This window comes from Peromyscus eremicus, chromosome X (genome assembly GCF_949786415.1).
Source record: "Peromyscus eremicus chromosome X, PerEre_H2_v1, whole genome shotgun sequence".
Classification (NCBI taxonomy): Eukaryota; Metazoa; Chordata; class Mammalia; order Rodentia; family Cricetidae; genus Peromyscus; species Peromyscus eremicus.
Window position 1 is genome coordinate 58,632,044 of NC_081439.1, and position 23,729 is coordinate 58,655,772.

Genomic DNA, 23,729 nt, shown 5'->3' on the forward strand with positions numbered 1-23,729 from the left:
GGAACTCTCTTTCTTGTATCACCAGTTGATTCTGCTCCTTGCCATCCTATAGCTTCAACCAGCTCCTCTGTAACATCCTTTCCCTATCTTCCCAGGTAGTCCCTTCTCCTTCCAACCCTATGGAGTATCCCTTCCTCTGAGACTGGGTAGATTTCACTCTGTTTAACTTCATGGGACTTCCTGCTCTTCTGGGATCTTGCTTTCACATGCTTCCAGGCCACCTAGTTCCTCCAGAATCTTCCATCCTCACACTTCAGACTAGGACCACTACTTCCAACCCTATAAATTGCTCCTCCAGTGCTTTCCAGAATTTGTAGGTAAGTCCTACCCCTCTATATGACATAGACCTCCTGACTACACACCTAGCTTTCTGAGAGCTTTTGATCATGGATGTTGTATATGCTCACACTGAAACAAGAAAGGTGATTTGGAAAAAAAAAGGATTCAACTAACAAACTACTTCAGGTGCACAAATTCTAGTACAGAAACAAAAGTGAAAAAACAGAACATGTCCCCCTGTGGTGGTTCGAATGAGAATGTCCCCTGTAGGCTCAGATATTTGAGTACTTAGTCCCCAGTTAGTGGGCTATTTGGGTAGGTTCAGGAGGGACCTTATTGGAGGGAGTACATCACTGGAGACATGCTTTGAGAGTTTTAGAGAGTTAACTATCTCTACTTCTTGCTTGCAGTTCAAAAATGTAAGCTCTCAGCTTCCAGCTCCAGCCACTTTGCTTGCTTGCTGTCACAATTCCCCTCCATGACAAACATCCCTCTGGGACCATAAGCCAAATAAACTCTTCCATCTATAAGTTTCCTTGGTCATGGCATTTTATCACATCAATAGAAAATTAGTAAATATAACACCCCATCCCAAAACCATTACCAATCTCATAGTAATGAACCCTAATGAAAATGAGTGAGATCTTCATGACAAAGAATTCAAAAGAATGATTATAACTGTGTTCAAACAACTCAAAGAGGATTGGCATATATTTTAAGGGAACCAAACAAAGAGCTGAATGAAATGTGGAAGTCAATTCAAGATATGAAAATATAATTTAATAAAGAGAAAGAATTGTTAAATAAAACCCAAACTGAAATGATGCTGGAAATGTAAAACGTAGTAAGTCAAATTAAAAATCCCACTGGAAATCGTTACTGACAGAATTTATCATGTGGAAAACACAGTATTGGGACTGGAAGATGAAGAGGAATTGCATTACTCAGTGAAGGTCTCGAGAATTAAAAAAATGAACAAAACACAGGGGAGCTTTGAAATACCATGAAAATATCTAATATTTGAATTATGAGTATACCACAGTGAATGCATGGTGAATATTTTTTAACGAAATGATAGAAGAAAATTTCCTAAACCTAGAGAAAGGGATGTCCAGCCAGGTACAAGGGATATATAGAACACCACATAGACATAGCTAGAAAAGAAAATCCTCAAGACATTGTTAATGCTAAAACACAGTCTAAAGAAATGGCGTTGAAAACTGCAAGAAGAAATGGTTAGGTTACTTATAAAGGCAGTCCCACCAAAATAATACCTGATTATTTTACAGAAACTTCAACACTAGAAGGGCCTGCAAATATGTATTTGAAATTCTGAAAGACCAAAATTGTCAATCCAGACTATCATATTCAGTAAAACTATCAATTAAAATTGAAGGAAAAATAAAACCTTTCCATGATAAAAAATAGACTAGAGGAATTTATGACCACTAAGTCAGTTCTACAGAGTCTACTGGAAGGAATATGCCAGTCTAAAGTGAAGGACAAACACACTCAAGAAGTCATAGGGAATATAAGCAATTTCAGGACAGTTAATCAAAAGAGATATAAGAAGACAGCAATATCACAACAAATAACAGGAATTAATAAACACTGTTCAATAATAACTGAACAGTGTTATATTAAAGGTCTCAATTTCTCCAATGAAAAGGACAGAGATTAACATATTGGATTATAAAACAGGATCTAACTATCCATCTTCCTGTAGTCTTGAAGGAACACACCTCAGCATCAAGGACAGATACAGGGTAAAAGGATGGAAAAAGGTATTCCAAGCAAATGGAACTAACAAACAGGCAGACATAGACTTACAAAATAGACTTCAAAACAAAACAAGTCTGAAGAGATAGGAAAGAACACTACATACTTACTAGGCAAAAAAATCCACCAAGAAGATATTACAATTTTAAACATATGTACCAAACACAGGTGCACCAAATTTAATAAAAGACACATTAGTAGGTCTAAAATCACAGATGAGACTTGACATAGTAATAGTGGGTGCCTTCAATACTCTATTGTCACCACAATCAGGTTAATCTAAATAAAGAAAAACAACCAGAAAATCATTGGACTTAAACAATATCATTAATCAAATAGATGTAACAGACATCTATAGAACATTCTACTCAAACACTAAAGAATACATATTCTCAGCAGCCCATAGAATTATCAATAGTTGATCACATACTAGGATACAGAACAAGCATTAACAAATACGGGAAAGTTGAAATAATATCCTATATTCTATCTAATCACAAGGGAATAAAGCTAGATATCAACAGTAATAGAAATCACAGAAAGTACACAAACTCATGGAGGTTAAACAATATACTACTGAATGATGTATGAGTCCCTAGAGAAATCAATAAGGGAATATAAAATAAATAGAATTGAATGAAAATGAAAACACAGTATACCAAAACTTATGGGACAGAGAGAAGACACCCTTAAGATGAAAGTTTAGTGTTAAGTACTTATATAAAAATTTGAGATATCTTCAATTAATAGCTTAATGATGCACCTTAAAGTCTTGGAAAAAGATTGGGATCCATCCCTGGTACATGGGCAGGCTTTTGGAAGCCTGGTGCCTGCGGTGTGGTACCTTGCGCAGTCTTGGTGCAGCGGGGAGGGGCTTGGACCAGCCTCGGCTTGGTGTGCCGGGCTCTGCCAACTCCCCATGGGAGACCTTCATTTGGAGGATGTGGGGATTGGGGGTGGCTTGGGAGGGAGGGCTGGGGAGTGGGAGGAGGGAGGAGGTGGGATCTGTGGGTGGTATGTAGAGTGAGTAGAAAATTTCTTAATAAAAATTAAAAAGTAAGAATTAAAAACAAAAAGAACAAACAAAAGCAAAAGATAGTAGATGAGAAGAGATAATCAAAATAAGGGTTGAAATTAATGAACTAGGAACAACAGTAACAACAAAACAATGAAAAGAATCAAACGAAGGGCTGGTTCTTTGGAAAGATAAATAGTGTTAATAACTCCCTAGCAAAGTTAGCCAGAAGAAACCGTTAATGCAAACATTATTGCAATTAATTAAAATTAAATAATTAAAGTTAAAGCAATTATAAATGAAAAGAGAATGAACAATGAAATTCAGAAAATCATAAGGACATTAAGGAATTCCATTCACAATAGGTATACACGCACGCATGCACGCACGCACGCACGCACACACAAGCATGAATACCCTCCCCTCTGTAGGTGTAAACCTAACCAAGGAAACAATCAACAATTGGGATCTCATGAAACTAAAATCTTCTGTACAAAAAACGTAAAAGATCAATTGAACGAAGAGGCAGGTATCAGGGCTCATAGCTTCCACTTTGAGATGGACATATTAACATGGGAAGGGACAAATTTTGTGGATTCCTATCCTTAGACAAAGAATGACAAGTAACTAATGACTGCTTGGAGAAGGTGAATTAGTCTCTCCCATGGATAAACTCCCTTATTGGTTGTCCAATACAGAATGGCAGGTCTGAAACTATATACACACAAACAACAAAATGGACTCAGCAAGTTGTATTTATATATTTGTGCACCACACACACGTGCACATGCATTGGTAACAATAATATAGAAATAGAAGTTATCAATTTGAGAGTGGTGGGACATGAGAGAGGTTGGAGGGATGTGCTGGAGGGAGGTTCGGGAGGGGCGAAAAGTGATGTAATTCTATTTCAATTAAGACATATTTTAAATAAATAAACAAATAAATGCATTATTTGTAGATTTCAATCCTTAGTATCTTCTGGTCTTTTATGTTTATAGTTAATTTCAACAAAGTCTATTTTTAGTACCAGAAAGGTCAAGACACAGAAAGAGGAACTATGATAGCTAATGTCATAATGAACATAATGGCAAATCCATGAGAATAACTCAGAACTTTGATAAAGAAAACAGATATTTTAATCTTAAAATCCAAAGTGTTTTCTTACCATTTCTTACCATTTTCAACCTCTGCCCCAAAGAAGGCTATACAAGTACAAATTTCCATGTTACTGACCTGTACTTGTACTCTGTTCAGGAAAACATAATAATGAAACACTGCTTCATACAAGTATTTATTATTGCTAAGAATTAATGTTCCATGAAATATATAAAGGAGCAATACACTTATACGTATCAACAATTATCCAATCATGTCAGACATGACTATTATTCTAGGACATAGTATAACAACTGTAACTTTACTCTGGGATATTATTTCTCTAAAGACATAATTTTCCTTTAACAGAAAAAAAAAATCTTTCCTTTAACAACAACTACAAAAAAACCAGTACCCAGAATTTGTAGCACAGAAGTAAAGAAAACGTTATAAGGCTGATAACAGAGGAGAAATATACTTTGGCAGCAGACAAAGAAATTCAGAGTAAGGTGTGGGGGCTTGGTGAACTGAGATGGGGAAAGATAATGAATATGTACTAGGTTCTAGGCTGGATATAGTTACAGAAGGTATCTCGTTTGATGTATAACCACTTTGTAAAGTTGGTTTTAGTAATTCTCATTTTCTTTCAAAAAGGAAAACTGAATGCCATAGGAATTCATTTAATGATTATCAATACTTTAGGTCCTTATTTTCTAGAATTAAAAAGGTAAATTATAAGCAATCTTTTAGTAATTTCTTATGACTTTTCAGATCTAACTTTTAGATAGACAACTAAATGCATTAATTTTCTCTATCTATCTATCATCTATCTATCTATCTATCTATCTATCTATCTATCTATCTATCTATCTATCTATCTATATCTTGGCTGTTTACAACAATGATTCTGGAGAGAGAATATAATTTTTATACCTCAACCCCGAGCTTGTGTTAGCTTTTTCCCATTGATAATACATTTATGACAACAAATTTGGCGATGTTTAAAAAATCTATTTTAAGTACAAACTGATTAGCACTTTTGTAAGAATAATAAATAACACAGAGAAATGCATTGGAATAACATTAGCTGGAGACAGGTAATTTGAATCAAAACTGGAAAAGCATGCCCTCCTACCTTCATTTCCCTTTGGTTAGGCCTAAGGAAGGCTCACAGATTCTGTCTCACTGGGTTGTTATGTTACTCTCCAGAGGCCTTGAAGACTTGTGTCTGAGGGTGTAGATGGCTCATACCAGTATCTGTGTTAGTTGCAGTGTGTGTGTGTGTGTGTGTGTGTGTGTGTGTGTGTGTGTGTCAGTGTGGGCAGGGGATCCATTGCTTTTCCCAACCAGGGAAAAAAGCAAAACAGAGGGTAATGACCATAGTTGTGACAAAGTCACTGGAGTTTGAGTAGTACCAATTGCTGGAACACCAGTTTAAACCAGTTCACAAATTGACTCAATGCTATCCATGATTATATGTTTTATCAGGCACTACTGTAGAAAAGACAGACGAATAAGACTAGAAGCTTGTTTTCAAGGTATTCTATATCTAGTTAGAGAAACTGCACATGAACAAATTCTAATATAGGCATAGTACACTAGAAGAGTGTACTATGTTTCTACAGGCGCCTATAATGCAATTTTCTACCTATGGAGAGAAGAGAAATCACGAAGGGCTTCACTTTAAGTAAGAGCATTTGAGATTCTTCTTGAAAAATGATCTTTCAGGAGCTGTGGATAGGGAAGTGGAGTAGAGAGAAAGACAGTCCAGGCTAAAGAACTTCCATGAAATTCCTGGATCTCTCATTCCAGTCTATCATCTAAGGAGGCGCTATAAAATCATAGGTACGATGAATGGTCTTAAAATGTTCTATTAGCCTTGCATATAATGTTCTTCTAAATCAGAATTCAACTTCTTAAGTCCTATTTCCTTTTTACTGTGTTTTTCCTTTTTTATATTCAATATTCTAAATATTCTTTTTACGTTCTCTTTTTATAACTAATATAATATCATATGATAAAACAAAATTAACACACCAGAATTGGACAAAACAAACAAAAGGAAAAGAACCCAAGAGAAGGCATTAGAGATCCCCTTGTTTGCACACTCAGGAATCCAATAAAAACACTAAACTGAAAGGTATTATTTATGTAGAGGGCCTGGTGCAGACCCATTCAGGCCCTGTGCATGCTGCCTGTCTCTGTGAGTTCATATGAGCTTCAGTCATATTCATTTAGAAGGCCTTGTTCTCCTGATGTCCTCCATCCCCTCTGACTCTCACAATCTTTCCACGTCCACTTCCACAAGTTTTCCTGAGCCCTGAGGTAAAGGATTTGATGGAGACATCCCATTTGGGGCTGAGTGTTCCAAGGTCTCTCACTCTCTGCATATTGTCTGGCCGTGGGTCTCTGTATTTGTTCCCATTTGCTACAGGAGGAAGCCTCTCTGATGATGGCTGAGCAAGGCACTGATCTATGAGTATAGCAGAATGTCATTAGGAGCCATTTTATTGCTATGATATTTAGTAGATCAGTAGTATTTGGTTTTACCCAACATCCCTGGGTCATCTAGTTTCAGGTTCTTGGTCGCCCAGGCAGTGTCGGGTGTGGGCTCTATCTCATGGAGTGGACCTTAAGTCAAATCAGTTATTGGTTGGTTCCTCCCACAAGCTTCGTGTCACCATTGCCCTAGCATATCTTGCAGAAAAGACAGAATTGTCGATCAAATGGTCAGTGGATGGGTTGGTGTTGATATTTCTTTTTGGGTATTTATTGTGCAGAGTACTTCCTGTACCAAAGACACTAGAATGTAGGGGCAAAGACTCTGTGGAAGCACCAGTTCAACTTCTCCATGTTCAGTGAGTTCTGTGGGTGTTGTCTTCAGCAATGAGGGAGGCAGTGCCATCAGTTTGTGGAGAACAACCTATATTATGTTCTCTTAATATGTGTTTTTTTCTTCTAGGTATTTTACATTGGAGATTCTCTTTGCCAGGCATGCTTTTCCCTTTCTCAGTTCTTTCCCATCCTCTCTTTCACCTCTCTATCTTTTCCCTAGTCAGTTGTACTTTGACACATTCCTTAACTCTTACCACTCCTAACAAAATTAGTCTCTGTCCTTTAGGCTCTTAAAAATCTTTGCTCTCTTTCATGTTTACCCATCACTTTTTTAATGTCTAGTATCACCCAAAAGGCTATATGATACTGCTTATCTCTAAAGCGCCTGGTTTAGAGTGTGGTCTGTACTCTATAAAATTTGCTTTAAAATGACATTGAATAGTATGAAAAGCTGAGAGAGAATTTGGGTAATAGTACATGCTGGGCCAAAAGTGGTATGTATAAGAAGATATAGCAGATAATATATCCTGAAACTATGCTGTGGAGTAATTCAGAAGGACACTACAGAGTTTTAAGTTGTGAAGAACTTTAGGATCAATGGTAGTGGTAGAGACAAATGTAGGGAGATAAGGCCAGGCATGGTAAGTCATGCTTGTAATCTCAATACTCGAGAAACTGATGCAGGACAATCATCACAAGTTTGAGACTAGCCTGGGCTATAGAGTGAGACTTTGTCATAAAAAAGCAAAGAGGTAGTTCAAGTGTACAATCTGAAAAAATAAAACAAAAATCTTTAGAATCAGGGATCAGGAAATAGAAATGGAAAGAAGATATTGGCCTTCAGCAGAACTATAAAAATGTGCTGTAGAGACTGAGTGAGGGAAAGTAGTCAGCATATAGCAGAAAGAGGTAGAGAAGTTAATACATAGTTGTAAAAAGAACATTGTAAGCAGATGGGTTTCAGGCCAGAGTAACCCCAGAAAAGTCTTTATGCAATATGTTTATGTGAATGAAGCAGGTGAATATTAAGACTGTCAGGTCCCACATGGATAATGAAGCTAACCTGGGCGTAGATGTCACAGTGGAAAATGGGCAATCAACCAGGAAACTGGTACTGATGGTAGGTAATCTACAGGTTTTGTCAGAGACTGAAACGAAACAAGAAGACAGTACTGTTGTACCAGACAAGTCCATAGAAGGTGTTCCAGGCCAGTCTAGTTAGCCTTGTCTATAACCATTTTTTCCCAGTCAAATTCTAGTCAGCAGAAGAAAGTTAGTAGCAGATAGCATTTTAATCCATAATTCTGCCTGGTAACTCTATTTTCTGATACATCACAAGATTTCAAGGATCTAGGTTAGAAATACGTACTTAATGCTTTAAAATTTAAAAAAGTGTGTGTGGACCTTGAGAGCTTGTTTGGAGGTTCTAGCAGGGGAGCGCAACTACTCATATATGTTTAACCAAAGACTGGTCCTCTTCTATCAAGGGAAGGTCATCCTCTTCAACATAGTGTGGCTTCTGGAGGGGCACACATGGAGCAGTGAAGGAGGAAGGGGACACCTGCCTAGTCAGCCAGATCAGCCAAATCAACGTGGCAATCATTGGGTTGACAGATGTCACAGCCAGATTGTACACCTGCCAGAATGACTAAGATCAAAAACACAAGTGACAGCTCATGCTGGCAGGGATGTGGGACAAGGGGAACATTCCTCCATTGTTGGTGGGAGTACAAACTTGAACAGCCACTTTGGAAATCAATATGGTGGTTTCTCAGAAAATTAGGAATCAATCTACCTCAAGATCCAGCTATATTACTTCTGGGCATATACCCAAATGATGCTCCATCCTACCACAAGGACATTTGCTCAATTATGTTCATAGCAGCTTTATTCATAATAGCCAGAATCTGGAAACAACTTAGATGTTAACTGAAGAATGGATAAAGAAAATGTGGTACAGTGCATCAAGATCATAATGGGGAAACATGCAGGGACGACCAAACCAAACTAGTGGGAACTCATGAAAGTTGGATCAATCAATGGCTGTGGAGCCTGCATAGGACTGGGCTGGGCCCTCTGCATGGCAATACAGTTGGGTAGCTTGATCTGCATGGCGGTGGGATTAGAACCCATCCCTGGTGCATGAGCAGGCTTTTTGGAGCCCACTACCTATGATGGGACACCTTGTGCAGCCTTGAGGCAGGGGGAGGGGCTTGGACTTGCCTCTACTGGATGTGCCTCCTCATGGGAGGCCTTGCCTTCTTGTGGAGGGGAGTGGGGGGTGGGTTGGGAGGGGGAGGCTGAGGGTTGGGAGGAGGGAAGAGGGGGATCTTTGATTGGTGTGTAAAATGAATGGAAACATTTCCTTAATAAAAAAAAAGAAAATGTGGTACATTTACACAATGGAGTATTACTCATCTGTTAAAAAATGACATCATGAAATTTGCAGGCAAATGGATGGAACTAGAAAAAAATCACTCTGAGTGAGGTAGCCCAGATCGAGAAAGACAAACATGGTATGTACTCACTCAAATGTGGATATTAGCTATAAAAGAAAGGATAACTGTGTTACAATCCACAGTCCCAGAGAGGCTAAGTAAAAAGGAGGGCTCAAGTAGGGATGCATGGATCTCACTGTGAAGGGGAAACAGAATAGATTTTGCGGGTGGACTTGGGGCAGGCCAGGATGGGAACAGGAGAGATCAGGTTGGGGGAGGGAGAAATATCGGAATTGGGGGACATTTGGGGGATAAGGTAGAAACTTAGTGCAATGGAAACTCCCTGCTATCCACAAGGGTGACCCTGGTGAAGACTCCTAGTAATGGGGGTCACAGATCCTGAACCAGCCATCTTCTGTAACCAGGCATGGCATCCAGTGGTGGGACTGGGGCACCAACCCAGCCACAAAACCTTCACCCTTCCATCTGTCCTCCCTGAAAGATATGCTAGGGTAAACATGGCACAGAACTTGTAGGAGAGGTCAATCAATGACTGGTCCAACCTTGAGACCCACAACACAAAAGGGAGCTCATACCTGATATTGCCTGGAAGGTCAGGAACCAGAGTCTGGATAGCCCAGAGACCTAGGATAGAACCAAACACAATTGAAAAAAAAGTCAATGAAATTATTCCTAATAATATTCTGCTATACTCGTAGACCAGATTCTAGCCCAATCATCATCAAAGAGGCTCCATCCAGCAACTGATAGGACCAGATGCAGAGACCCACAGCCAAACATTAGGCGGAGCTCAAGGCGGAAGAGAAGCAGGAAGGATTGTAGGAGCCAGAGGAGTCAAGGACACGACATGAACAAGGCCCACAGAATCAACTAACCAGGGCTCATAGGGGCTCACAGAGATTGAAGTGACAATTAGGGAGCCTGCATGGGTCTGACCTTGGTCCTCTGCATATATGTTATGGTTGCGTAGCTTGGTGTTCTTGTGAGACTCTTAACAGTGGGAGTGGACGTGTCTCTGACTCTTTCGCCTGTTTTAGCACCCTTTTCCTCCTACTGGGTTGCCTCGTTCAGCCTTGATATAATGGTATGTGCCTAGTCTTATTGCAACATGATGTCATGTTTGGTTGATGTCCTTTGGAGGCCTACACTTTTGTGAGGGGAAGCAGAGGAGTGGATCTGGGGGAGAGGGGAGGAGGGGAGACTGGGAGGAGAGGAAGGAGAGGAAACTACGGTCGGGATGGAATATATGAGACAAGAATAAAAAAAGTGTGTGTGTGTGTGTGTGTGTGTGTGTGTGTGTGTGTGTGTGTGTCCATAGTGTCCAGAAGAGGACACAGATTCTCAGAGCTGGATTTACAAGAGATTGTGAGCCACCCAACATGAATGCTGGGAACTGAATTCTGGTCCTCTGCAAGAGCAGCAAGTGCTCTTAACCACTGAGCTATCTCTCTAGCCCCCTACATAATACTTTAAGTACAAAAAAAATACTTAAATAACCAATCATACAACTTTAAAAAATATTAAGAATGGGAACATAAAAATGATCACAAAGAAACTCTAAAGCAGCAGTTTTCAACCTGTGGGTTGTGACCCCCATGGGGTCAAAAGACCCTTTCATAGGATTCACCTAAGACTATTGGAAAACACAGATATTTATGTTATGATTTATAAAAATAGCAAAATTATAGCTATGAAGTATCAATGAAATAATTTTATGGTTGGGGCTCTCACAGCACGAGGAATGGTACTAAAGGGTTGCATCATTAGAAAGGTTGAGAACCACAAAATTCATATTTCTCCTTAAAAAATCCATTTATTTTTCTTTTTCTTTTAGTTTTGAGATTCTAATATAATTACATCATTTCTCCCTTCCCTTTCCTCCCTCCAGACACTCCCATATACCTCTCCTTGCTCTCTTTCAAATTCATGGTCCCTTTTTCCATTAATTGTTTATATATATGTGTATATATATATATATATATATATATATATACATGTATGTATATAAATTCCTAAATACAACCTGTTCAGTCTGTATAATGTTACTTGTATATATGTTTTCAGGGCTGAACATTTGATATTGACATGAAAGCAGGGGGGCTGTGGGAGTCTGTACTGAGGCCTTCATGGGTGCTCTCAGGCATGCAGACAGCACACCGGACCTGTTCAAATCCCAGGAAGAAGGGCTGGTTGTTGGAGAGACCCAGGGTAGGCAGTATCTGCTCAGTTCTATTCTTCTTCATCCAGTTCTAGCAAGCCCCGCAGGCTGCCTTGAGGCGCCCATTGTGGGTAGTTCTCCCCAGCAGTGTGGAGATTGTTCACAATGTAGTTGCTGTATTGCGACACACATTGGTCTACTGCTTGAAGGCCTCCATCGATGAGTTCTTCCATCAGGGCTGGAGGTTCCCATCCTTTTCATATTCCTGGTTTATGGCCCAGGATGATACCAATGCCACCAAAGTTCAAGGTGTTGGGTGCAGAGTGGGTACAGAATGGTGCCTACAGGATTCCAGCTGGAAACACAACCTCACTTCTGGTGGGTGGGTGGGGGTCATACTCCACTGATCTCTGTTGGGGATTTTCCTAAGCTGGGTGTCTGTGACTCTCCATGAGATGTTGAAAAGTCAGATCTGGAAACAGGCTTTAGGACTAGAGCTCAACTTGAAGCAGGGAGGAGGAGCCCCACAATCTGAAACCACATCCCCACTGAGATGGTGCCTTTGGGGGAGGTCTTGGGATGTTCTTCTGCCTGTTGGCCAACTCTGGACACAGGTGACCTCCTCACTGGGCTTAGCAAGGACCCAGGCAGGGACATCAGAGCCTTTTTCCTCCAGTCGGCGCCAGCAGAGCCACCATGGCAGGTGAGCAGCATCCCCAGGAAGGGAGCCTTGGATATACAGTGACTCCTGCACCTGGGGTCAGGGGTTGTCCAGCTTCTTTGGGTCCATGATTAAGATAGCATAGTCTATCATGTTGTAGATGACACCTGCCTTTTTCTTGGCCAATTTCTGGGTGTCGTCATGATTAAGATAGCGTAGTCTATCATGTTGTAGATGACACCTGCCTTTTTCTTGGCCAATTTCTGGGTGTCTTCATCCATCCACTTCAGGGTGCTCAGGCTCTCTTCAAATGCTTTCTTGATTTCCAAGATTATCTTACTGGTTAAGTTCTTGCCATCTTCAGTGGAGGTCGCTTTCACAAGCATGGGGCCCAGGGCAAAGTTCAGATTATTTTCTGTGTCACTCACACAAAATAAAAACTTACATCAGGGGAGGCAGGTCTTCTCTGACCCATATATGACCTACGCGAATTCATCATTGTTCTGAGAGCACTGACCCAGGAAGGAGCTCGTTTTCTGTACCAGGTTCTGCATCATGTAGTTGTTCATCAGGCATTTGTTGGTGTTGTTGATGAGGATAGAGACTTGTCCCATGTGTTAGTTGTTGTTGACTATGATGGACTCAGGTTCATTGATCTCTACCGGGTTAAAAAAATGGTTTTGAGAAAAGGTAACCAGTTGATGGGGGTGCCAACCTCTGTAGCTTGGCTCCTGTGACTTAGTTGTAAACGAGCTCCTCATCCTGGCACATCTCCTGGGAGACAGTGATACATTGGCTAGCACTATTTCAAAGTCCATGATCTGCTGTATCTGGGGTTGGATGGAGTCCTCATTCCTACAGCCCAGCAGCTTCCCTCAGTGGACTGTGTAGTTAAGATATTCAGTCAGCACCTTCTCATTTTCCACCTTGTTCAGGTCTCTAAGAGGACAAGCTGAGGCTGGACTGGTCTATTTGGATCATATTGCTGTTGGCTTTCTTGGACTTCACACTGACATAGACAGAGAATGGTGAGGTTAAATGGTGGGGTGTGATCATCTGCAGCATGTCTTCAAAACTGTCCTTGGTCTAGGGTCCTGTGATAGTCCTGCCCCAATGTTTTCAATAAGCTCCATCAGGGGCTTGGCCTGGACTCCTCAATCCTCATTTTGTTCTTACACACATGCTTGTACACTTGGGCTTTCCTTGGGCCTTGTTCAAGCTGGCAGTGGAACTTTTGAGCAAGCACTTTATGATGGCGTGGTTCTGTTTGCAGAGGTTGCTGAAGCTCCCCCAATGTGAGTGGTCATCAGGTATGGGTTTGGCCTTGATCCAGACCCCGCAGACACAGCTGAAGAAGTCCTGGCAGGGGTTTACAGTGGGACCCATGGAGTTTAAGATGAAACTGGCCACTGAGACTCAGGTCTTCCTTAGACATACTGGGGTCGTTCTTGTCTGGTACTGATGTCTCGGGCTGCCGGGCAGACAACCAGCTCTGTTGTCAGAAACTACACCAGAACCATTAGCTGCTTCTTCACTGGGGTGGGCATCACCCAGCAACCCTGGCTGCTCTGGGAGCTGCAGAAGTTCACCTGCAAGGCAATAGGGTACATGTCGCCCGCAGAAAGTGAGTCCATCAAGTATTCCTTGTCCAGTGTGGCTTGCTTGTAGGTCAACATATCGCTGGTGGGCTCTGCACCGGGTTTCTGGCAGCACACCCCTTTGGAGTTGGGCTCCTGACTCGGCGCAGCTGCCGCCACTGCATTCCCACTGTGTTCTTTTTCCTCATTTGTCTGTAAAATCCCCTGCTGTAGTACAGATACTCGGCTCAGCTACACGGATAGGAGCCATTTTAGGTGATTTTATGATTGCATCAATAAAGAAAGAAACTTTCCCCTTGTTCTCTGAAGCATCACAAAGTGAATGTAATCCAAGAGCTGACATGCTTCTTCCAGCTCAGGGCTTTTTATCATTATTATTTAATTTTCTTTTTCTAATACACACACACACACACACACACACACACACACACACACACACACACTTCTGTTTTGGAGTAAACTGTCCAGGTTTATGGAGATGTTGAATTACAACTGAATAATATTTATGCTGTGGGTCGAAGCAATCTCGTATATCAAATTCGGCAGTGCAGATCCACTGTGGAAACTCACTTGGCCCTCATATGTGATATTCTTTCTTTAAACTGTTACCTATATACTCCCATGTCTTTAAATTTACAGCACCTTCTTCAGGGAGCCAAGGGAAGTGTTTAAAAATAAAAATAGGGAACTTTTCTAAGCTCTTTAGTGACACATTACAAGGAGTGGAAAGCAGGAGCGAAAGAAGCATCTGAAGGAGGAGAGCACCCTTTCAAATCTCGCAGTCTCAGGGTTACTCCTGGTCCTTTCCGTTCTTTCCCTTTGTTAAACTTTTCATTTTACTTATTTATTTTTAGCCAGTCTCATAGTCTGATTCTTTTACCTCTTTTATATATTTATCACGGCTGTACTCTTGATTTCTCCCGTATTACTGCCTTACAGTTGGGTACCACTTGACCTGAACCCACATGAATAAGGGTCTCTATCAGCTAGGTGTCAAGTGGGAGGACCAGGGCATGAGGAATAAAAGAGATAAAAGCAATAGTTGGGATCAGGGGAAAATGGCCAAGGTCAGCAGAGAGCTAAATCAGCTAATGTTGGCAAAGAAAATACAGGATACCTCAAGACACTACTGTCTTAGGACTAATAACCACAGCCCCAGGGGAAGATTCAGATTCCTAGAAACCATACACTTGACCCCTTCCAGGCTGGATCTAGCCAAGTCTGCTCCTGGAGAGAACACAGAACTAATGTTCCCTTTGTCCTTTCATCAGGGCCTCTGAGAAAGTCATAGGTTTGTTTGGCTCCCAACAGTATTGGGTGACCAACTGGTGTGCTCTTCCCTGGGGAAGACTATTTTTCCTGCTCTCAGCATTCCTTAGTCGGCTGTAGTTCTTTATGTAGGGCTGAAGCCTAATGGGCTTCCCCTGGTCCAACTTGGCATGTTTATTACTGTTTTCCTTGTGCAGCTCATGTTTAGCCGGTCATATTGGTGAGATTTTTATGGGTGTAGCCTCTGACATTACTAGGCGATACAATCTCTCAGCAAACTCACTGATTCTCTAGCTTTTACAATATTTCCACCCCTCAATTCCCCACTAACCTATGGGCCTCAGATGTGGGGAGTTTTTTAGATATATCTGTTGGGACTGGGCTCCACAACTCTGCATTTTGATTGGTTGTAGTTTTCTGTGATGGTCTCCATCTGTTGCAAGGAGAATTTTTCTTGATAACAGGTGAAGACGACACTTACCTGTGAGTATAAGGACATGTTTATAGGTTGTTAGGGATTCTGGCACTTTAGTAAAGTGGTGGTTGTAGGTACTCTTCCTAGGTACTCCTCCAAGATCCTCCATGATTTCACTAGCACTGAGCAGTTGGCTAGGTTTCCAGTACCAGGCATGGTATCCCTCTTGTTGAGAGGGACTTAAGTCCAATTGGAAAGTTGTTGGTTACCACCAAAGTATTTGTGCCATTACTGTACCTGTAGGGTTACATGCCATGCTGTTTTTTTTTTGTGGTTCATAGGCTGGATAGGACTGTTGGTTCTTCCCTCCTTTGGAAGTTTGCATGGCGCCTTACAGAGAGGGCATTCAGTTCAGCGCCAGCTCAGGGGCCCTTGGGCCCTGTTTCTGAAATGCATGATGTCTTCAGAGACTTACCTTCCATATATGGAAGACAACTGAGAGCAACAGCCATAGGCTATATGTTTTTGGAGTCTCTTGGACAGTCCTGTCCAACAACTCAAAAGAGGGATTCTTATGTCTGGTACTGGGGTTTTTGTTAGGTGGTCCTTGGCTCTTGGAGGAAGCATGTCAGCCCAGATGAGAGAAGTCTATTTAAGCTATAGATGTGTATTTTTACACAGAATTACAGGTTTTTTAGAAACATAGTTAATAACACAATTCCTTATGAATTTCTCAGACATCTTTAGTGTTATTTTAATCTTCCCCCTCCTTTTGTATTTACCTTCATTTTCCCCTCCCAGATTCTATATATCTCAAAAACCAAGCAGTAGCATGTTATCTCATGATAAATATTTCAAAATTTTAAGAAGCACCCCCAAAATTCACGTAAAAGAAGTGATATTCTATGATGAATAGAATACAATTTCTAACCATCTAAGCAACATTAGACAAGCTCCTTCCCCTCTCTGGATATAAGTTTTATGAGCTATAAAATAGAGGAGATGAGCTAAATTATATCTAAGAGCTCATGTAGTTCTAAATAACTCATATTTCACTTTTTCAAAGCGGCACACGAGAAGCAGATTTTTCATTTAAACTTGGGGTGATATTGAGATGAGATAAGTATATACATCAGGGAATTCTTTATTCCTTTCTATTGCATGTCCCTGTCTATAACCTTTTATTTTTTTATACATTCATACTTTTTTTTTAAATTTTTATTTTGCAATACAATTCAGTTCTACATATCAGCCACAGATTCCCTTGTTCTCCCCCCTCCCGCCCCCCCTCACCTTCCCCCCAGCCCATCCCCCATTCCAATCTCCTCCAGGGCAAAGCCTTCCCCACAGACTGAGATCAACCTGGTGGACTCTGTCCAGGTAGGTCCAGTCCCCTCCTCCCAGGCCGAGCCAAGGGACCCTGCATAGGCCCCAGGTTTCAAACAGCCGACTCATGCAATGAGCACAGGACCCGGTGCCACTGCCTGGATGCCTCCCAAACAGATCAGGCCAATCAACTGTCTCACCCACTCAGAGGGCCTGATCCAGTTGGTGACCCCTCAGCCATTGGTTCATATTTCATGTGTTTCCGTTCGTTTGGCTATTTGTCTCTGTGCTTTATCCAACCTTGGTCTCAACAATTCTCACTCATATAAACCCTCCTCATTCTCGCTAATTGGACTCCCAGAGATCCACCCGGGGCCTAGTCATGGATCTCTGCATCCAGATCCCTCAGTAGTTGGATGAAGTTTCTAGCACGACAATTAGGGTGTTTGGCCATCCCATCACCAGAGTAGGTCAGTTCGGACTGTCTCTCGACCATTGCCAGCAGTCTGTTGTGGGGGTATCTTTGTGGATTTCAGAGGAAACTCAAATGGCTGAAAGACATTTAAGGAATTGCTCAACATCCCTAGTCATCAGGGAAATGCAAATCAAAACAACTCTGAGATACCACCTTACGCCTGTCAGAATGGCTAAGATCAAAAACACTGAAGACACCTTATGCTGGAGAGGATGTGGAGCTAGGGGAACTCTCCTCCACTGCTGGTGGGAATGCGAGCTTGTACAACCACTTTGGAAATCAATATGGCGCTTTCTTAGAAAATTGGGAATCCATCTCCCCCAAGATCCAGCTATACCACTCTTGGGCATATACCCAAGGAATGCTCAACCACACCACAAGAGCACTTGTTCAGCTATGTTCATATCAGCATTGTTTGTAATAGCCAGAACATGGAAACAACCTAGATGCCCTTCAACTGAAGAATGGATAAACAAAATGTGGTACATATACACAATGGAATACTACTCAGCAGAGAAAAACAATGACATCATGAGGTTTGCAGACAAATGGATGGATCTAGAAAAAATCATCCTGAGTGAGGTATCCCAGACTCAGAAAGACAAACATGGTATGTACTCACTCATAACAGGATACTAGATGTGGAACAAGGATGACTGGACTGCTACTCACATCACCAGGGAGGCTACCTGGAAAACAGGACCCCAAGAAAGACACAGGGATCGCCCAATGACAGAGAAATGGAATGAGATCTACATGAACAGCCTGGCCATGAGTGGGGGTAGTGAAGGGCGAGGGTCGAGGGAAAGAGAGCTTGGGTGAGCGGGAGATCCCAGCTGGATCAACAACAGAGAGGGAGAACAAGGAATAGGAGACCATAGTAAATGAAGACCACATGAGAATAGGAAGAAACAAAGTGCTAGAGAGGCCCACAGAAATCCACAAAGATACATTCATACTTTTACCCTACTAAATATAACATGTAGAGTGCTGTTCCTGGTAACAGGGCTCAGAATGGTCCACTTGCCTTCATTTTTGGCAACTACTAGTAAAGTTGGGGTAGGAAGGCTCCTTGATGAGGATCCTGATAAAAATGATGGTGCTTACTTTTTATCCTAGCTCATATGTGAGTCTTCTAATCTTATCACTTCTTTTCTCCTCTAGTCATATCTTCATTATCTTGTGACATCATTCAAAAGAAATTTCCAAGTAGAGCACATTTGTAAGACCAGAAATCAATCTGAAAGGAGTTAAAATGCACTGCCTATGTTAAAAGGCTATACAAATGCTAGAAAGCATAATATTCACTAAGATCTGAATAAGACACAGAAAGGAGCAGAAGAACCTATGGGAATCAAATAGGAAGTAGACTTCACTTCTCAATATTTATACTGTATGTAGCTCAACTTTACTGGCACATCTTAGAGTTTCTTTGCCTTTACAAAGGAGTTTTAGTTTCAGAACTTCTACTTTTTTTCTTTCAGGTCCAAAGAATGAGGGGGAGGCCAATGATAGAGAAGTCCAATCACAGTTAGTCAGATGGTTCTTCCTAAAGTGTGTCCCTATCTTTTTGACTGTAGACCCATATGGGTAGTATTAATGACACATTGAAACAAACCAACCTATATATCCCTATTGGTATGTACAAATTGGTGTGCCCCTTGAAGGACCTCATCCCTGAGCGTGGTACTTTATGAGGATGAGTTTATATAAGACATAATCACAGAGTGCCTTTGTTGCCAGGCATCACTGAGTTATATTTAATGTCCGAGTTCAATAGTTTTAGGGTGAATTATTTTTTTACATTCTCCATGTTTTCTAATCTCTTTTCTTATTACTGATATTTCCTGTTAATTACATTTTAAAAATGTTATTAAATTCTTTTCAGAACTAGTTGTTTAACTATATTTCTAGGCTAGAAAGATCTTGGAAGATAGTTTAATCCCAAATTCCTCACTTTACAAACAGTAACCAAGTTCCAAAAGAGGAAACGATTTTCCAGTAACACAATGTATGTTGGTATTATAACACACTGGATGTGTGTTAGCTTCTAGTCCAGAAGTATCCCCAGCTGCATCAAGTTTTGCTAGGTGGAATAAATTACAAATGAAAATAGACACTAATCAGAATTCTAACTTCTTGTTTTTCTTTATTGGAGGAGTAGTGTTACAAATCCAAAAGCTGTCCTTATTTATCTCAAGATGGAATAGAGAGGGGTAGGAGAAAAAAAAAGTTCACATTCACCTGAGTAAAGGGCTCTGCTAATCCAGACTTCAGATTTTTGAATTCTGTGTTGTACCATAAAGCAGACTAGTCCCTATTACACACACACACACACACACACACACACGCACGCGCACACACACACACACACACACACACACACACACACACATACATATACTGAAAAAAAACAGCACAGTGTGTTTTATTTCCCAGTGTGCAATCAGATTGCTATACAAAGGACCAGAAGTTGGAAGATGACTGGAGCTAGGGATTCATTTAATCTCCAAGTGCTAAAATGAATTCAATTATTTAGTAAGTCCGAGTGAAAACATCACTGGAAAAATTTTGGTGTGAGAAGGATGAGAGACAACGTTACAAGTAAGAAATGTTAAAGGTTTTCATGGTTGTTGGAACACAGTCCAGGAACGGAGTCATGTGAGGAGATTTCTGAGTGCTTGTGAGAAAACTCCAAGAAACTAAGACAAGAGTCTTGTGACCGCAGTTTCTTTAAAAACATGGAATTGTTCTTAGATTATGTTTTCATGCCCCTCCTAGGTGTAGCAAATAGGAGTGAATTTACTTTAGATTATTCATTACAACTGGTTATTGTTATTTGTTTTTATGCCTCTATGGAAAAACATGACTTTGCCACATGCGGCCTGCCCTGTGATTGTACACCTTACTCATGTCCTCTTAACTGTCAGTAAAAATTAGTAGATACTCTGAATAAAACTGGCTATTGCACAAAACATTAGTCTGCCTCATTTATAGGCTCCATCCTCCCAGGCCCAACCGCCTCTACAGCAAGTGGTGTCACAAAGCAGGGACTTGATGCCCACTACAAGATGAGAGTGGGGACCCTCACAAAAGGAGAAGGAAGTAAGCAAGTGATGCATTAACCTGCCCTGTTTTTACTTCTTCAGAGGAAGGTTGGGAAGGGGTGTGCATTTGTCATTGCAGATGGATCCACTGAAACATTATGGATTCCTCTTTGACTCCTCCCACCTCAGGCCATCAAGAACGAAAAGTGGAGGATGAAGAGACAGTGGAAGTCACCAGAAAGACAGCAAACCTCCAGCCAAAAGGCAAAAAGAGATATGGACCATATCATCAGAAGTCAAGTCTGTCCACCTGGGTCCTATGCTCCAAGGGAGAAGTCATTCTATGAAACACACAGAGCCCTATGTCACACGAGAATCTCTTTCTGGTGATGTTAGCTGCTTTGACCTGTGCATCTGCAGTGAATGCCTCTGGGCATGTGTATTGGTCTCATGTTCCTCATCCTCTTTTGCCTCAACTTGAAGATTGGATGGATCCAGTTCCTGTTGTCTTTATTAATGACTCTGTTTATACCTGGATCTTGGGACTGTAATAGACTCATTCGTTCATCTGAAGAAGGGACTGCATCTGATTTTTCTTGGTATTTGAATCACTTCCCATTTGCATAAGACATCATAACATTTGTGTTCCTATTAAAGGCAAATATGGGATTACATTCTACAAGATACTAGAACTACTAATCATATGGGTTTCTTTTCAAGCTATTCTCTAGATTTTTTTTCTGATCAATATAAGAATGTAACCAATAGTACTGGATGTAGTTTGTATCTCTGTTCTTGGTGACAGAGTATTACACACAATGCTCTCACTGTTCTAATAATATTCATTATGGTTATAATTTGCTTGCTTATAGGATACTCATGCATCAAATGGCAATTAGATTGATCTACAGCATCTCAAATCAAAACTACTCCGGATATCCTGTTGTTAAAAAATAAAAACAGGAGGAGATGTCAGAACATGTTCTAAGAAAGAAGTAGTGTAAGATTTCTGAGTGTTTGAGGAAACTCCAAGAAACCAAGAAAAGAGTCTTGTGACATAAGTTTCTTCAAAAACATGGAATTGTTTTTGAGTTATGCTTTCATGCTGCTCCCAGGTGTAGCAGATAGGAGCGAGTTTATTTCAGATTATTTATTACAACTGGCTATTGTTTTGTGTTTGTATGCCTCTATGGAAAAACATGTTTTTGCCACATGCACAGCTTGCCTGCCACATGTGGCTTGTCTGTTAGGTGTGGCTTGCCCATCATGTGGGGCTTACCTGCCACGTGTGGCTTGGCCACATGCAGCCTGCTCTTGTGATTGGATACTTTATTCATGTGACTCTACTTAATCCTCAGAGTATAAGTTGCCTGATGCTCTGGATAAAGTTGGCTATTGCATGAGATTTTAGTCTGCCTCATTTATCAGTTTCATTTTCCCAGATCCCATAACTTCTAGAGTGGTAAACAAGTGATAATTTTCTTCATCTTCTTTTTGTAGCTCTAAGGCTGGGGTTGGGCATTGAACTTAAGTTCTTGTGCATGGTAGGCAAGCGCTCTATTACCAAGATACACGTTCATCCTAGATCAGCTAGGTTTTAGGTAAGCAAACAAGAGTTTTCTATAAATGACTCACAGTAAGTTGAAGAAAACTTACAATTCAATGCAAAACTACCATAAGCAAAAGTATTACGGTCTAGTCCAGGAAGAAATACTGGTGCTACTATAGATAGGATCAAGAGATTCTTAGCTAGCTGTTGCAGTTGACTAAGGAGGAGCTCAGTTTTGTCATTCATAAATTCGTTTGTCTTCTCTTTTAATTTTGGAGATAGTTTCAAGACTTTCTTATTATGTATACTCAAAATAGAGGTATATTCTAAGCAGTGAAGAATAAAATAGTTAAACATTGATGAAAATTTATGAACCTATGTCTTTATTGAGCACCCTATCTCCTTAGTCCTATTGGTTATACTGAAATCTGGAAGGCCAGAACTGTCACATGAGTATGGAAATATGACAAATATATTCTACATATATTAAATATCTGGTTTATATGTTAGAGATAGTTGTGAGCTGCCATGTGGGTGCTGGGAATTGAACCCAGGTCCTCTGGGAGAGCAGCCAGTGCTCTTAACTGCTGAGCCATCTCTCCAGCCCCGTGAGCTCATTTTTAATTGCAAGTATTATAACACTTGTCCTGTCTTTTATTATTTTAATTTACTGGTATTATTCATTGTCTGTTGCTGTCATTGTCAATTTTGTTTGTATGGAATGAAGTTTCTTTCCTATTCTTAATTTCCAATAATGGGCTTCCACTGGTCTTAAGCTCTGACTCCCTGGACTCAGATTTTGAACTTATGAAGTCTCTCATATCTTTCGTTTGTTTTGGATTTTTCTCTGTCTTCTTTTCTTGGCCTTGCTGCCATTCCTGGCTAAAGTTTTTACAGAACAGCAGGGGTTAGAGACCTAATGGAGACAGGGTTACTGCACTGACAGCTAGAGATGTCCAAGGCCTAATGGGAAGTTTCATGTTGTCTGTTAACTTGACACACCGGGGAAATAACCTTTTAATCCAGTGCAGCATATTTCATTTATTGTAGCATTATCCAGTTCAAAGATGTTATGAATACCATCCCCAGAGAGATTTAAGATTTCAAAAACATCCTGAGTTTGAACTTAATTCAACTCATCTGGAAGGCTGAAACAGTAGAAAATGACCTTTAGGCGCTTCATATGCCTGGCACTGTTAGGCCAGATAATGTCATGCCAAATTAGAACGTTTATCTCCCGAGGGAGGGAGGGGGAGTAGAAAGAAGATGTTGATGGCATGTGTTTTAATTAAAATCATTTGTCAGTGCTAATGACCTAACATTAAAAGCATTAACAATCTACAAAAATACATTAAAAACATCCTATCAGTCAGGAGGAAGAGGCAGGTGGATCACTATGAGTGCAGGTCAGCCTGATCTACATAGAAAGTTCCAGGCAAATCAGGGTTACATAGTAAGATTCTGTCTCAACAAACAAACAAACAAAAAACAAAACAGCAATCTACAGAAATACAAATAAGTAACTGAACAAGGGGCACAGGTTGTCATTAAGGTGGGAGAAAGGCAATGAATGCATTTCATTCTAATCAGCTTCTCTACGTAACACACTAATGCAGGCCAACTAGAAATTATTAAGACGGAGAAATCCAGAACAAGAACACTCAAAATTGTACTTTGGTTTGGGGGAGGAAATTTAAGAAATGCGTGTTTTGTCTTTAAATCTATCCACTACAAAAGGTTGAAATAGGACTTGGTTAGCCCACAAT

The 23,729-nt window shown here is 40.6% G+C and overlaps 1 pseudogene; it reads right to left on the reverse strand.

Annotated features, from left to right (window-relative positions):
- Positions 1 to 11,525: 11,525 nt before the first annotated feature.
- On the reverse strand, positions 11,526 to 13,960 carry LOC131900052 (endothelin-converting enzyme 1-like; annotated as a pseudogene).
- Positions 13,961 to 23,729: the final 9,769 nt, after the last annotated feature.